This window comes from Lissotriton vulgaris, chromosome 2_1, assembly GCF_964263255.1.
Source record: "Lissotriton vulgaris chromosome 2_1, aLisVul1.2, whole genome shotgun sequence".
NCBI lineage: Eukaryota > Metazoa > Chordata > Amphibia > Caudata > Salamandridae > Lissotriton > Lissotriton vulgaris.
Genome location: NC_141687.1, coordinates 1,841,462,577 through 1,841,479,053, shown reverse-complemented (window position 1 = coordinate 1,841,479,053; position 16,477 = coordinate 1,841,462,577).

The following is a 16,477-nucleotide window of genomic DNA, read 5'->3' as shown; positions in this document are numbered from 1 at the left end:
TGTCACAGTTTGGTAGAGATGCATCAGTTAAACCAACACAAAGTTTGGTTAGGTAGGCTGTCACTAAAACACAGTCAAGAAGTTCTCCATCAAAGGCGGTGTGAAATGGAAAAGCTGGGCTCAATTCAGAACACCAAACAAGTGTTGTGGTGTATGGGAAGTGGACAACAACAGTATTTCATACCTTAACAGTCTTAACAATGGAAGGTGATGTGTTTTCATGGTTAGCAGTGTGGCTATGTCATAAAAACATAGCAGCAGTGAAATGAGAACCAAACACTATCTTTACAGACGCTTTAACGAGGTCACCGCAGACAAGCTCAGAGGCGTCCTTGTGGCCACAGCATAAAAAGCAAAGGAATATTAGGCAACATGTTTCTTTTTGTCCTCTTGATCTTGAACTAGAACGCCCAGAGCAAAATCCTCTCTCTCATGTCCGCATAGGTATACACCTGTTACAACGCATTTGTTACAACGCAATACTGTTACAACGCGACTTTTACAACGCATACCATTACAACGCATTGCGCTGGGGGGCGCTCTAGGATAGGGAATAAGTATAATTTACTATCCAACACCTTCCCTAGACTGGAGTTAGAATAGTAAATTATACTTACCACTATCCAGCACCTCAAAGCGCTATGCGTTGTAATGGTATGCGTTGTAATGGTCGCGTTGTAACAGTAGGTAGTTGTAATGGTATGCGTTGTAACATGGTACATCCGTCTGCATAATGTAAAGGCTTTCAATAATCGGGTATTCCTTATGTAGGAGCAGATGTTTAAATTTGTTCCAGAGACACAAATAGTTGTCTGGAACAAATGTAAGCATCTGGACCAAGGCAAAGGTACAGTTGTGCCTTTTCCCATAAACACTTGCAATGGTTTGATAATAGTGGCTTAACCCAAACCCCACTGTCAGCACTAAGCCCTAATGCCCAAAAAGTATGTACACAAAGAAAGGTCTGGGTAGCTTATGGATAGCTTCGATTTCGTTTGTAGACAGGTGTTTTTCCCCCATGAGATCTCGTGACCTAAATATCGAACATGGGGTAAAGACAACTTTAACTTACTTTTAGATGCCTTGTGCCTCTTTTATTTAGTAGATACAGGGAGTTGGCCCAATGAGCTACAAGTCACCAAAACATCTGAAATATATTAAAGCAGTGTTGCTCCTACTGAGAACACAGGGGTGTGCTGAGCCATTTTGAGGTCCTGTGATAAGATAGAAGGCAGTTCTGTGTACGTACCTTTGGAGAGTTGAGACCACATTATTTGGTTTTTAGAGAATGTGAAGGCAAAGAGATATTGACTGCCAGGGTTTACTGCAATAGAAAAGAACGTATCATACAAATCAACATAGACGAACCATGAGGCAGCTGCTGGTACACAAGATCATATAGTCGCAGGATTAGGTGCAACAGGGAAACCTGGCAGTACAAAACAGAATTTAACGTGTGTAAATCTCGTACAAAACTGTACGTTTCTTTACCAGGCTTTTTGATCTGCAAAATGGCGATATTACATACACTCACAGTAGGTACTAGAATTCCTTAGTTCAATAGGGTGGCAAGTACTGGGCAGATCTCTGCCTCTGATCTTTATGGGTTCAGCAGTGAGAGCACAACCTACATTATTAGCATGCTCAGACCACTTGGTGGCAATGATCTGATCAAGCACATGGGACGTGGATTGGCATGAGGGTTTGGCATTAATAGTACCAAGTGCCATTATATTAACATAGCACTACTTCAATTGCATTTGTGTTTTCTTTAGGCACATTCAAAATAGGCCTGTCCAAAATTTAAATTACGATGGGATAATGTGAATATGTTGGGTAATTCCACATTACTCTTTGACACAGAAATATTGATAAATACGCAATTACATCTGCTCGCGTAATTAAGAGTAATTAGGGGGGGAAACATCCGACAGTAACAGCACATTTAGATATTCATATTCCCTTGCATTTAGCGCTCTTTCTTAGTGAAAAATGCATCCTTGCATCCATTTTAAATGCGAGAGGGCAGTTTTGTATTAAAAAGAAAATACCACTAAATGCAGAATTTCTGTTCTTGAGTAATTCCACGTAATCTTGAAAACGTTTTGGGTAGTTCTGAGTCATTACGATACATAGAATTAAGCAAGTTATGCCCACCCCTAATTCAAATAAACACTGTCATAGTACAACGCACAGTACATTTCAATTTACACAGTAGACCTCGCTTTTTCTAGGAAGTTCCTAGTGAGGTAGGGCTCAAGAGAACGGCATGTCTGTCAACTATAGGGCCCAAAGAGAAAGACCCAGAATCGGTAACAGGATATGCTGACTACATCAATTGTTCTACCCTACAGAGTAATGAGGAGAATTCTGATGCTTTCAGTATAGAGCTACTAGCACTGTTATCAATAGGCATGACGCAGTATTTCTGTTAATGACACATCAGACAGATCTACAGGGATCAAAGCATTTACAGAGCACTCAACTTGCCATGGGATGTCCTAAAAGGTGCGGTAGTGGAATTGTGAAATCTGGATAAACTCTGGTGATTCAGATTTAGTCTGCAAGTTCTTGGGCATATTAAGCCAGCAGTGTTTTCAGTGTCCCAGCTGGCAATAGTTAAAATATGAGGAAACACAAGTTGGAACTCAATCTCCCATTACCACTGTCATTTTGTGTACCCATTTCTCCCCAGCTCCTCCATTTAGCTGTTTTCTGGAAATATTGCATTTGCAAAGAAATCAGCTTGGGTTCAGTAGACTCTTTCGTTCCTTCTTGTAAAACAACACAGTGATTATCTACAAACAACAACTCAGAAGAATCTTTGTGTAACACCCAATGTAGACAGTTCTCAGTTGTTGCTGCACATTGTGTAACAGCCCTGAAGAAACTATTAAACTATCTAGATAATCATCTAAAAATAACCACTGGTTTGTTTCTAACTACAAATATTGGTCCAGTCTACTTTCACAGGGCATACCTCACTGACAGCCTTTGAAAGAGCATTTCTAGCAAGATTGGATGGCCTTTTCTGATAACTGATCTCCCATTCACTTGACATAATAATGCATGATAAGTGATTAACATACCACAATAGGTTTGTAACATTTCTAAAAGAAAAAATAGACACTCAGGATAGTGCATAGACATCTAACACATGTTTAATGGAATAATATCCAGCAAGCATCAAAATGAGAAAAGGAAAAACGCGAAATCAATGGACCAGAGTTTTACCCCAGTCGGTGGAGCATGAAATGCTCAAATCCATACATTTCCATGCTGCATTTATACACTTTTCTCAATTCAAACAAGTGCACGACAGACCATTTGATGAATCAAAACATGGGCCAACAAAATGGCAGCGCATTTGAAATGTCTGTGAATGTGCAATAATGTTAATACTTTATGTTATGTTATGTTGTTATGTTATGTTATGTTATGTTATGTTATGTTATGTTATGTTAGGTGCTTTTATAACGCGCAATAGCTACTCCGAGGAGAGTCCCAGCGTGTAACCAAGAAGAGTCTCTGAACTACACCACCAACATCTACGGGAACAGATGAGTTTTTAATAATTTCTTGAAGACTAACAGGTCCTGAATATTGCGCAGTGGAAATGGGAGGGCATTCCAAGCCTGGGCAGCCTTTACAGCCAGAGAGCAGCCACCCAGCTTGTGTCGGATGAAGCGAGGCACCCTAGCTAGAAGGAGGTCAGAAGATCGCAGCTGCCTCAGCGAGACATAAAAGGAGAACCGCTTCTGTAAATAGGCGGGCCCATGCCCGTAAAGGGCTCGGTGAGCAATGACCAGGGATTTGAATTTGACCCTATTCGCCACGGGAAGCCAGTGGAGGGTGCGGAGATGTTCACACATGCTACTCCTCTTACCGATTTCCAGGAGCAGCCTAGCGGCCGCATTCTTTATAACCTTAAGTCTATTCAAGGAGTATCCAGGGATGCCAATGTACAGCGCATTAGCATAGTCCAATTGACACAGGATCAATGCCCGGATGACTGTCTCTTTGGCAGGCCTAGGAAGAAGAGGTAGAAAGCTCCTTGGTGTTTTGAGGAGGCCAAAACAGCTGCCTGAGATCTTTTTCACCTGAGCAGAAATCAGGGGGAAAGTTACCGTAGAGTAGGATCTCTGTCTTGTCTTTGTTACACTTGAGTTGGGCCGCTGCAAGCCACTCAAAAACCGAAGACAAGCATTGCTGTACAGAGGATACCGAGTCCTCATCCTTACCCCATGTAAAGAGGAGCTGGGTGTCGTCAGCATATGCTATCTCCTTAGTCCCCAGCTCCTCGGCTAAATAGACCAGAGGAGTGACATAGATATTAAAAAGAAAGGGGGCTAAGGGAAGACCCTTGTGGGACACTAGTGGTGATCGACTGCGAAGTGGAGGTGGCCGGTGGCAACCAAAGCTATTGAGCCCGCCCTTCAAGGAAGGACCTCAGCCAGCCCCAGGCAGCATCAGAGACACCAATCTCGGAGAGACGGGCGAGCAGCCTGGAATGCAGGACCGTATCGAAAGCTGCCGACAGGTCGAGCATTACCAATGCTGCTCTCCCACCGGCATCTAAACAGTAGCGGATGGCTTCGGAAATCTCCACCAGCGTTGTCTCTGTACTATAGGAGGAACGAAACCCAGACTGCGCTGGGTGCAGGACATCCGACTCCTCCACAAACTCTGTAAGTTGTCTGGAGACCACCTTCTCACAGACTTTAGCTAAGCTGGGCAGGAGGGAAATAGGGAAAAAGTTCCCTGGGATAAGGGGGTCAAGAGTAGGCTTCTTTAAAAGGGGAAGGATTTTTGCCTGTTTCCAGACCACGGTACCCAGGCCTCACGAAGGGAGACGTTTATGATTAAATTGACTTTGGGGTTAATACTCTCTGCAACTGCTGCAAGCAGTCTGGCCGCGCAGGGGTCCGCGGGTGAGCCCGACTTCAAGCCCTTCAGGACTTGGCAGATCCACATTAGAGAAGGTTTGCAAAGCGTGATTTGGGGCAGCAGGCAGAATGGCAATAGGCATAGGGAAGAAAGAGGACCAGGGCAGGAAATGAAGGTCGCCTGAATCGAGTGTATTTTATCTAGGAAAAAGTTAGATAAAGTATTGCACTAGCCCTCAGAGGCTGGGAGAGCGCACGCTTGAGCAGCAGGAGACGTAAAAAATCTGAACTATATGGAAGATCTCCTTGGAGGTGTTACCGGCATGCTTAATGCAGACTGGGAAGTATTATTTGTTTGCCTGTATGATAGCAGCATAGTAGATTTTTTGCCTGCCCCTGAGAGTGGCCTTAGCTAGGTGGCAGTAATCACTAAGGTGCCAGGCCCGTTCAAGTTTTTTCCACTCCTGCTTGAGCACCCGCAAGTCCGGGGTGAACCAGGGGTTAGAAGGTGATTCCCTCGAGAACCTAGACGAAGTCAGAGTAGCCAGCGTGGTCAAAGAGTTGGATAACCAATTAGTAAAGCCCGCAAGACTCCTATTGAGGTCTGGGGTAAGAGCAGGTCTAGATGCCACTAGAACTAAAGCAAATTTGGATGGATACATTTTTTTAAAGGCTGGTTTCCGGAATCAGGAACCCACAGGGCAGGCCAAGACTAACTTACAGGAGAAGTACGTGAGGGAGTGGTCTGACCAGGTGATTGGCAGAGGTCCCTCTGCCGTAACAGCGAAATTGGAACATATAGGGTCGAGGATATGACCCCCTTGATGAGTGGGGCAAGTGACCCATTGCGACAGGTGGGCGAGATGGAGAATGTCACTAAAAGCAAGGGAGTATTTTGAATCGGCCTGGTCAAGGTGGATTTTCTGATCCCCCAATATCAAGTATTGTGGAAACCGAAGAGCCCTGGTGGTCAACGCATCGGCCCATACTTGCAGAAAAGACCTAGCAGGGCCCAGGGGGTGATAAATCAACGAGCCTCCCAATAAAATATGTGGGAAAAACCTGATACTGAAGTCCAGAGCCTCCCCGTCACCCCATGTGTGAATGTCGCCCCTGATAAGGTCCTATTTGTCCCGATATATGATCGCCACTCCACCCCCTCCCCACTAAGCATGGACGAATTTTGCGAATCTGGCGTTCGCGAATTTTGCGAATTTGCGAACTCGCAATCCGCAAAATCCGCGAATTCTCGCGAATTTGCGGATTTTTTTTTTTTTTTGTGTTCGCAAGGGTTTCTGCCAGTTCGCGAGGATTTGGTACTAGTTTGCAATTGCGAACTTACTTGTCGGCTCGCAACGGTCGCGACTATGTTGTTTCTACGTCTGGTTCATCATCACAGCCTCCCAGCACCCTCTGTTTCACCACTGCCACCCTCTCTTTCACCCATGCCACCCTCTGTTACATCAATGCCACCCTCTGGTTCATCATCACTGTAGAAGATGGGGGGGGGGAAAGCAAGCACACCTGCCCTGCTTCAACTGACATGAATTAATTTGGGGTTAGTTTATTAACAACACCTGCCCTGCCCCAACTGACAATAATGAATTAGGGGCTAATTAATGTGTCACTGAATTTGAAGTTCCAGCCTGGCACCTGCTTGTCTGCTCCCTTAGCTGTAAATCAGGACCTTTGTGGCATACAGTTAAGGTCAGAGCAGGGTCACACAATAGTTGCAAGTAGGCAACCGAATTCTGGAGGGCCCCCTCAGGAAGCACTACAGGGAATCGTTACAAATCATGAGATTGACCTTTTGCACCTGCTCATTGGTTTTGCTTTTGCAAAAATCGTTTTTCGGTAATTTCACGCTATTCGCGAGGCTCGGCGTCGTGCGAAACCGACCGCGGAAGCCACTAATTCGTGCAAATGAGCTTTATATTTTTTTGCGGCGTGTTATTTCGCTATGTTTTTTGCAGTGTTCGCGAGCCGCTTGCAGCGCAACACGCAAATTTACCCCAAGGTCGAGTACGGGCGCGGCCATTTTGTTTGCGTGACGTATTTCCGTTTCCGCCCGCTATGTATAATCCCGCGAAGTAAGCGCATTGCGAGTACAAGTTCGCGCAAGATCGCGAGGAAAATCGCGTGCAAACTTACTTTCGCGCTCGTGAACGGGCGGCCATCTTGTTTTTCATTAATTTCCTGTGTCTGGGCATGGTGTTTATCCTCTTGCTATCTTTGCCATCCTTTGCTTGTTTTCAGTTTTTTTCGAACGATTTTGCTTCTTATCTATCCCTCTCTTTTCCTAGCTGTATATTTTTGTCTTTTCTGCTATTTTTGTTTACTTTTAAACTACTTTTTTAAACTCTTTTCTTTTCTTCTTCCCTATCCTATTCCTTCTTAATTTTCTACTTCCTACCTTACCTGCCCAGACCATGGTGAAGCAAGGCGCCGTGAAGCTGCCCAGGCACTTGAGGGCCGCAGCGGCGGCGGGGAGGAGGAGTCCTGGACCCCGTGCCAGGACAGCATGCGGGCGATTGAGGGGGAGCAGGTGACGCGACGGGAGATCTTCAGCCCGGAGGAAGTGGGCGCGCTGGTCTTCTTCGTCCAGCGCCGCCTGCCCAGGACCATCGCGGCAGGCGGCAGGATCGCGGGCAGCTACAACATCCGGGAGCGCCGGAAGCGGTGGCAGAAGGTGTGCGGGGCCATGTCCCAACTCTCCCGGGTCCAGCGCACCTACAGCCAGGCCACCCACCGCTGGACGGACCTCCTGGACCGGGAGCGCGACCTGCTGGACCAGTTCGGCTTGGAGATCCCCGGGCTTGGTGAGTAGTAGTAGCTATTTCATCACTCACTACTATGTTTTCTCCTGCTCTGTGTTGTTGTATTGCAAATATTAGTTTTTTACATGGAGCAAGCCAATAATGCTGCGGACGATTACATTGTAGTTAAATTATATTTCAAAATCTTCTGTGCATTTCAGGTGCACTGCTCTCCTTCTCAGTGGCGTTGCTACTATGCTTATTTGTTTTCTATTTTGTGGTCTCATTGGCCTGAGTAACTATTATGTATGAGTGTACTTTACAGAACTGCGTAATGCTAGACACTAGGGGGCAGATTACATTTACAAGCCCCTTGCGCCACGTTTACGTTGCCTTGCGTGACGCAACAGCGGCGTAAACGTGGTGCATCCCTGCGAGTCATTTACAGCGTGACGCATCTAGGGAGATGCGTCACGTTATAAAGCCATGGGCCTGCGCCACAATGGGTGCGTTCCTAGTACGCACTTCTGCGACGCTGCTACGTCAATTCAATTCCTTATGCCTGCTTGAAGCAGGCGTAAGGACTGACACAGCATGTTAAGTATTGGGTGGCCTTGAGCATTACTGGAGTTGCATTGCGTTGGCGACGTGACTCCAGCGATGCGCCGCTCTTACGTGACGAGATGCGTCACGCAAGTGCCTACCCTTGCGCCAGGACGCGCCGCATTGTAAATGAGCAGCATCTGCCGTGTCGCAAGGGTAGTTTTGCGTGACGCATTTGATCTGGCGCATCTCTGGAGATGCGCCAGAACGCGTAAGTAAGTATGCCCCTAAGGGGCAGAATTGCAATTACCGTCGCATCCCTGCAAAGTAGCGGGTGCGCCAGTAATTGTGCGGCCCGCTACCACCACCAAACATGGTGCGCCGTATTTGCAATGCGGCGCACCATGGGTCCAAAACGTCACCGAAGCTTTACTGCTGGAGTTGTGTCGCAACGATGGCGCAGCTCCAGCAATGCTCTGGGGTACCCTATCTCCCCAATGCTGGGTCAAGCCGTACGTCTGCTTCAAGCAGGTGCAGGGTTTGTGTGACGCATCATTGTCCTAAAGGTGACTGATTGAAATTTTGTAGATTTCCCTCAGCCACTTTTAGGATGTGTTCCAGCACAGGAATGCCCTCCCTTGCGCCGGAACGCCCCCTGATGGCGCAGGGCTTTATAACGGGATGCATCTCCCAAATGCGTCACGTTGTTATAATATTATACGCCGCACCATGGCGCCTCTTTTGTTCAGCTGCTGCGTCACAAAAGTCACGGGAGAACAGAGCAAAAGAGCCGCAAGGGGCTTAAATCTGCCCCTTCCTTTGTACCCCTGACAAAAAGAAAAATAGTTCAGAAAAGGGGGTGGTGATGAACAGAGTGTCTGAATAAAACAGCCCACTCTTACCCAGTCCAAAGATCAGGGCTTGATCCATCACCGTTATTTATCTCACTGCCCCATCCCAGCTCAGAACCTGGCTATATGCAAATCAGTCTGTCCTTGGCCCAGTGCATCATGGGAACAGGGCAGACTAAACTACCAAGCCAATTCTTCACCAGAAAGGAAACAAGCTACCGGGGACCGGTTTCTGGCATTTCAGCCGTCTTCGGCCCGGCTTGCTTGAATCCTGATGGAGCAGTGAGAAAGGGACTCATGTCTGAGTATACCCTGCCACACCTATAGTGGCCAAAAATGATTCAGAAAAGGGGGTGGTGATGAACAGAGTGTCTGAATAAAACAGACCACTCTTACCCAGTCCAAAGATCAGGGCTTGATCCATCACCGTTATTTATCTCACTGCCCCATCCCAGCTCAGAACCTGGCTATATGCAAATCAGTCTGTCCCTGGCCCAGTGCATCATGGGAACAGGGCAGACTAAACTTCCAAGCCAATTCTTCACCAGAAAGGAAACAAGCTACCGGGGACCGGTTTCTGGCATTTCAGCCGTCTTCGGCCCGGCTTGCTTGAATCCTGATGGAGCAGTGAGAAAGGGACTCATGTCTGAGTATACCCTGCCACACCTATAGTGGCCAAAAACGATTCAGAAAAGGGGGTGGTGATGAACAGAGTGTCTGAATAAAACAGACCACTCTTACCCAGTCCAAAGATCAGGGCTTGATCCATCACCGTTATTTATCTCACTGCCCCATCCCAGCTCAGAACCTGGCTATATGCAAATCAGTCTGTCCCTGGCCCAGTGCATCATGGGAACAGGGCAGACTAAACTACCAAGCCAATTCTTCACCAGAAAGGAAACAAGCTACCGGGGACCGGTTTCTGGCATTTCAGCCGTCTTCGGCCCGGCTTGCTTGAATCCTGATGGAGCAGTGAGAAAGGGACTCATGTCTGAGTATACCCTGCCACACCTATAGTCACCACCCCTTGTTGTAAATATTTTTGTCCACCCTAAGCGTGGAAGGGTATTCTCAGATGTGAGACCCTTGCTCATTGCACCATCAGGAGTCAAGCAAACCGGGCCGAAGACGGCTGTAATGCCAGAAACCGGTCCCCGGGAGCTTGTTTCCTTCCCAGTGTAAGAATTGGCTTTTGTAGTTTGGTTTGCCCTGTTCCATTCATGCACTGGGACAGGAACAGACTAATTTGCATACAGCCGGGTTCTGAAACTGGGATGGTGCAGTGAGCTAAAAAACGGTGTTGGATCTAGCCCTGATCTCTTGACTGGGTGAGAGCTTTCTGCTTAATTCAGAGACTCTGTCCCTCACCACCCCTTGTTGTAAATATTTTTGTCCACCCTAAGCGTGGAAGGGTATTCTCAGATGTGAGACCCTTGCTCATTGCACCATCAGGATTCAAGCAAACCGGGCCGAAGACGGCTGTAATGCCAGAAACCGGTCCCCGGGAGCTTGTTTCCTTCCCAGTGTAAGAATTGGCTTTTGTAGTTTGGTTTGCCCTGTTCCCATCATGCACTGGGACAGGAACAGACTAATTTGCATACAGCCGGGTTCTGAAACTGGGATGGTGCAGTGAGCTAAAAAACGGTGTTGGATCTAGCCCTGATCTCTTGACTGGGTGAGAGCTTTCTGCTTAATTCAGAGACTCTGTCCCTCACCACCCCTTGTTGTAAATAAAAAGAAAAATAGTGGCGGTGGATTGATAATTTGACTATTTAAATGACTGGTTATGTAGCAGGCAACTGATAGTGTTGTCACTGATCTGACTGAAATCACAATGGAGTTTGTCTGTCACTTTGGGTCTTGCCTGCGGACTGCTGCCTGCCAGTCCTAGGTGAACCTTTCAGTACTTTGTTTAGTGAGTTACGTGACTTTCGAAGTCGCAGGTCCGCAAATCAATGAAAACTAACCCTAATCAATATAATTTCGTGGAAATATTTTGTTATTGTTGTTTTGAAATGTTTGATTTGGTTGACATTGACAAGCAACAATCATCCATGTTTTCTGTACTTTCTTTCATGTTGTACGTCAGCTCCCCCCAGGGGCGAGGGGACACAGGAGCAGCAGGCGGCGGTGGATGCTGTTGAACAGGGCCAGGATCGGGCAGGCGAGGGCTCCTTTGCTGGCCCCAGTAAGTTTTCATTTTAGACTCGTACCTATTTTTCCTAGCGTTCCTCATTTGATTTTTTCAAAATCGTCTTTGATCTTCTTGTAGACTGTATCTAACTTCTTATCCTGCCTCTACTATGACTCCCTGTGGTATTACTAGATTATTCTTATTAGTCTGTCTGTGTAGCTAACTAAGATTGCACTGTTGGCGAAACTCCCATTCTAGTCAGCAATAGCTCTATCAACTTAGTGCAGTCCTCTGGGATTGTCCATAATGTCTTTTGAAGTGTTCTATCTGCTTTGAAAATTCCCAACTATAAAATGTGAATGACCACCAAGAAAGAATAAGATATTACCTTTTGGTTTGGATAGGAGGACAATCCATACCACTACTGTTGCGGGGACAATTCTTCTGCAGAAACAGAACTATGGACAATAAATAGTGCATTGCTTATCAATTACAATAGGCGCTGTTAGAGTTTCCACATACCTCTGTGATAACAGACTTTGAACCCCCAATGTCCTTACTGACTGACTACATAGTGTGGCACAGTCATTTACCTCCTGAATTCATCGATGATTGATCCCCAGGAGGGAGAGAGATGTATGTAAATGCTGGGTCAGCTTCCTCAACGCGCACACACAGACAGCCACACCAAAGTACTTAACAGGTCTTTAAAAGACCATTAATATATTATTGAGGCTTTGTTTGTTGTAGCGCCCCTGCATCTCCACCCTGGCAATCACTGCTCCCCCGGCCCCCACAGAGCAGAGGCTTTGTTGTATTTCACCTGTTAGCGCCCCTGCATCTCCACTCTGACAATCACTGCTACCCCGGCCCCCACAGAGCAGAGTGGAGATGCAGGGCCACAAAGAGGTGAAATAGAACAAATCCTCTGCTTTGTGGGGCCGGGCGAGCAGTGATTGTCAGGGTGGAGATGCAGGGGCACTACAACAAACAAAGCCTCAATAATATGTTAATGGTCTTTTAAAGACCTGTTAAGTACTTTGGTGTGGCTGTCTGTGTGTGCGTGTTGAGGAAGCTGTCTCAGCCCGGGCTGAAGGCTGACACAGACAGACACACACACAGTGAGATGACAGAGGGGGAGGGAGAGGGAGGGCAGGAGGGAGAGAGAGATGGAGAGGGAGGGCAGGAGGGAGAGCAGGAGGGAGAGAGATGTATGTAAATGCTAGGACTGGTGGCTCAGTGGATGAAGGCATCTGCTGCAGGGACCTATGTGCAACCTTATGGTCACAAGTTTTCATTTTGCTTTAGCCCCGCCCCCTCTGACTCCACCCCCACCAGTGCGGCCCTCGGCCACAAACTACACTGTAAATTTAGCACCCGAGAGAAAGTTTGTGAGTACCCATGATCTAGAGAGAGTAGACGGTCAGTGGATGAACTAAGTGTAACTTTGAAGAGCATGTAACACTGCACCCGCACGTCCGTTCCAGTGTAGGAAAGGCAAGGAAAAGAAGTTGTAATTTTGTCCAAATACTACCATCAATAGTAGCAGTAGTTTGTATTGCAAGCACAGCATAGATCCGGTTATTACGGTGGCCACTCCCTACCTCTCTTAATAAGTTTAGTAGTTCTCAGTCATTCATGTGTGGATGTATCACTGGTCACTCAATAAAAAGCAAAGCACCTAAAGTCATCCCATATGTAAGCAAAAACATCCCATGTGATGTGATAGATAATCAGATTATTTATCTTCTTCATTTTCCATTTCTAGTACTCATTTGCACTGTAGGGTGAAAGTTAAATTAATTAAGCAGTAGCCCTTGTAACAGAGTATTCTCAGTGCCACCCGTAATAGAAAAGTAAGAGCTTCACCACCTGCATGTACTGGACCGGTACAGTAACGCAAGTCTAGGTCACTCATCATGGCGTGCGTCTCTTTTTCTCGGGTGCAAGTTCACTGCGCTGGCATTATGCCGGCTTGCAGAAGATAACGTACCAATTTTCCTAAACAAGAGACAAGAAGAAGAATAAGACTGGTGTACTTTCATAGTCGACTCCAATGTCCATAGTGCTCGTAGAATTTGTTCCTTAAACTCCCACTAATGTTAGAGCAAGGATGAAGAAGTGGGAGGTTAGATAGATACTGGCCTCAATAGTTATGTAATGCGCTTGCAAGTTGCTAGTTGTACTGTAACACAAATTTCTGCTGAATGATTGAGTTAATCTTAAAGAGCATTGGTTACAGACTATGTCTTTCTTTCTTCATATAGATGCTCCTTCCAAACCAACAAGGAGGAAGGAGCTGGCTAGAGCGGCCCGGCAACGGAGGATCGATGTCACTGTTGCTGAATATCGGCGGCTGGTGGCCCTGGAGGACGACGAAAGTGCGCAGTCGACCACGACAACAACGTCGGCTGCATCGGCCTCCGTGCCCCCACGGGCTGCCACCCAGCACAGTGCTCCAGCCAGACCGAGCCAGGCTGCCAAAGCCAAACGCCAACGCCGATCGGCAAGGACAACAGCTGCCTCTCACAGCCATTGCAACTGCAAGGCACGCCTGCGCCGCAGTACCCTGAGGGTGTCCCGCCTTCAGCAGGAGCTCCACCACTTTACCAACGTGTTGGAGGGGCTCCGCTTAGAGCACGCCTTGCTCCGCGAGGAATTTGATGCCGTGGCCCAAAAAGTCAACAGCATCCACCCATAGTGTCCCTTGCCCTTTTTTAGAGACTTTTGGGGGGTGGGAATCTGGAGTTGGGTTTGGGACTTTTAAAGGACAACTGTTGGGGTTAGGGAGGGTCTTGCGGGAGATTATTTTGTTAGGGATATAAATATACTTTTTCAAACTTTATCTGAGCATACCTGTTTTTTACTGCTTGCCTGGTGGGTGGGGGTTTAACAGTAACTTTCTTTTCCTGAAAGTTTAGTTCCATGTTCTTCCTTTAAGTATAAATGCCCAAATGTTTTCAACACTAAGTACCTCTCACAGAGTAAGTGAAGTGAATTCAAGGGTCCTAGGACTTTAGTAGTACTACCGTCAGTCTCTCATCTCTCCTAATACTCCATTATACTCCCTCCCACCAAACGCTTATCTTGCCTGTAATTTGTGTTTCAAAGTAGGGCTAGGCACAGGGCTGGCTCAATGGGAAATGGCGATTAAGGTTGGCAATCCTGGGCGGATGAAATGTCCTCATTGAGGTGGTATTAGTGGTGTGACACAGTGGCAGTTGCATGCCTATGAAAAAAAAGAAAATGAAATCCGGTTTGTCCTGAGCATTACAACGGTACAATAGAGAATATAGCAGGTGACAGTACACTAGAACAGTGCCACATTGTAGCATAACAAATGGTAAAGTATAACTACTAATTCGGTTGAAGTTCTTTGACATTAGCCATGGGTCTTTGTCAAGCAGAGTAAGAATATATCCTCGGATTTCTTCACCAGCCTGTTGCTATCACCTTATCCTCCCCAGCAAGTGTGTGGATTTATTGCTGTAATTTAGTCACACATCAATCAAAACCACACAGCCCGGGGAAGAGGGTTAGGGTTTGAAAAATGGATGGGTACGGGGGTTTTTGGGAAAGGTTTTGGGAGACAAGAAAAAATAGCACAGCATGGACAAACAATTGAACATAAACAAATCTTTGGGCACAAACCTATCCATCAATCTTTGAAAGTGCATGCACTACTGCATGCATGTCAGTGAAAAGTAAGTAGTACTTTCGACAACTGTGGAAGAAAGAATGCGACAGTACAGGGCTGCATTAATTGTTATGTTTTTTAACTTGCATATCTCTGCAGTCTGAGAAACACTTTGTACATTAATTTAGCTTGGAAAATAGCAGAAGTAAAACCTATACAATGGCTGGAGGGATGAATTTAGAAGCAGAGATCAAAGAAATGCAGAGTCACACTCATAGAAGTTCACGGTCATAACCATTACTTAAAAATTAGAAAATAAGCGATACTACTGTATGTATGTACTGTACTACTATGCTCCCAGCCCCAGTAACGTTTGCAGTATACAGGTGGCGGTGTGTGTGTTGGACGCGGTATTAACATACTGTTTTAGCTGTACCTTTGCTGATTTTAATAGCATTTATGTAGAAATAGTAACTTTGCCTATTGCCTATTTTGCACATCCACTCTTAAGTCCGCGGCTGATTTTAAAAGCGCGCCGGACTGCTTACTTTTAAGCGGTTATTCTTACCTCTTGTATACTCGCACTCCCTGCACTTGACTGCCCTCGTGGTCCCGGTCCGCCCCGGCTTGTGCCGTTTGTCGCGGAGGACCAGTCCGAGGTGCGCACTTCCTGGAGGCTGACACCACTTCCGCCCTGCGCTAGTCCTTGCAGGTGAGCGGTCTAGTGGTGCCGAGCCCGCTCCAATATTTAAATCGGCGCCTATGCTCCCAGCCCCAGTAACGTTTGCAGTATACAGGTGGCGGTGTGTGTGTTGGACGCGGTATTAACATACTGTTTTAGCTGTACCTTTGCTGATTTTAATAGCATTTATGTAGAAATAGTAACTTTGCCTATTGCCTATTTTGCACATCCACTCTTAAGTCCGCGGCTGATTTTAAAAGCACGCCGGACTGCTTACTTTTAAGCGGTTATTCTTACCTCTTGTATACTCGCACTCCCTGCACTTGACTGCCCTCGTGGTCCCGGTCCGCCCCGGCTTGTGCCGTTTGTCGCGGAGGACCAGTCCGAGGTGCACACTTCCTGGAGGCTGACACCACTTCCGCCCTGCGCTAGTCCTTGCAGGTGAGCGGTCTAGTGGTCCCTCGCCCTTAGTACTTAATGGGGGAATGGAGGAAGCGCAGCGGACGAGCGCAGCGGGAGCGCCGACTTCGCGCCGAAGTCGCGCACAAGTCAAGCCCGTCTGCGCCCGTCCGCGCCAGTACGTGCCCAGGGCCCAGTCTCGATGCTTCCAACGGTGTCACGTATTCCCGTGATGCTCTATTGCGGTTGCGGGGTCCCCCTTGCACTTCGCACCTTGTGTTTCACTGCCACTATGCCCCCATCCTATGTCCTTCCTGCAATCTTTCACTGGAATCCTCTCCCTCGCAGATAGACTCTATGTCTTCTACCTTTTGGATCCCTGCCTCTCGGTACAGTTCTCTCCCTTTTATTTTGCCCAATCCCGGTCCCCAGTTGAAATTCATTAATATTAACTGTCGCTCTCTCGTTAAACACAAGAGAGACATCTTCGATCTTCTACAGACAGTTAGCCCAGCTGCCATGTTTTTAACGGAAACATGGTTAAATGACAGCTCTGGCCCTGACATCGCCATGGCTCTCCCCAATGATT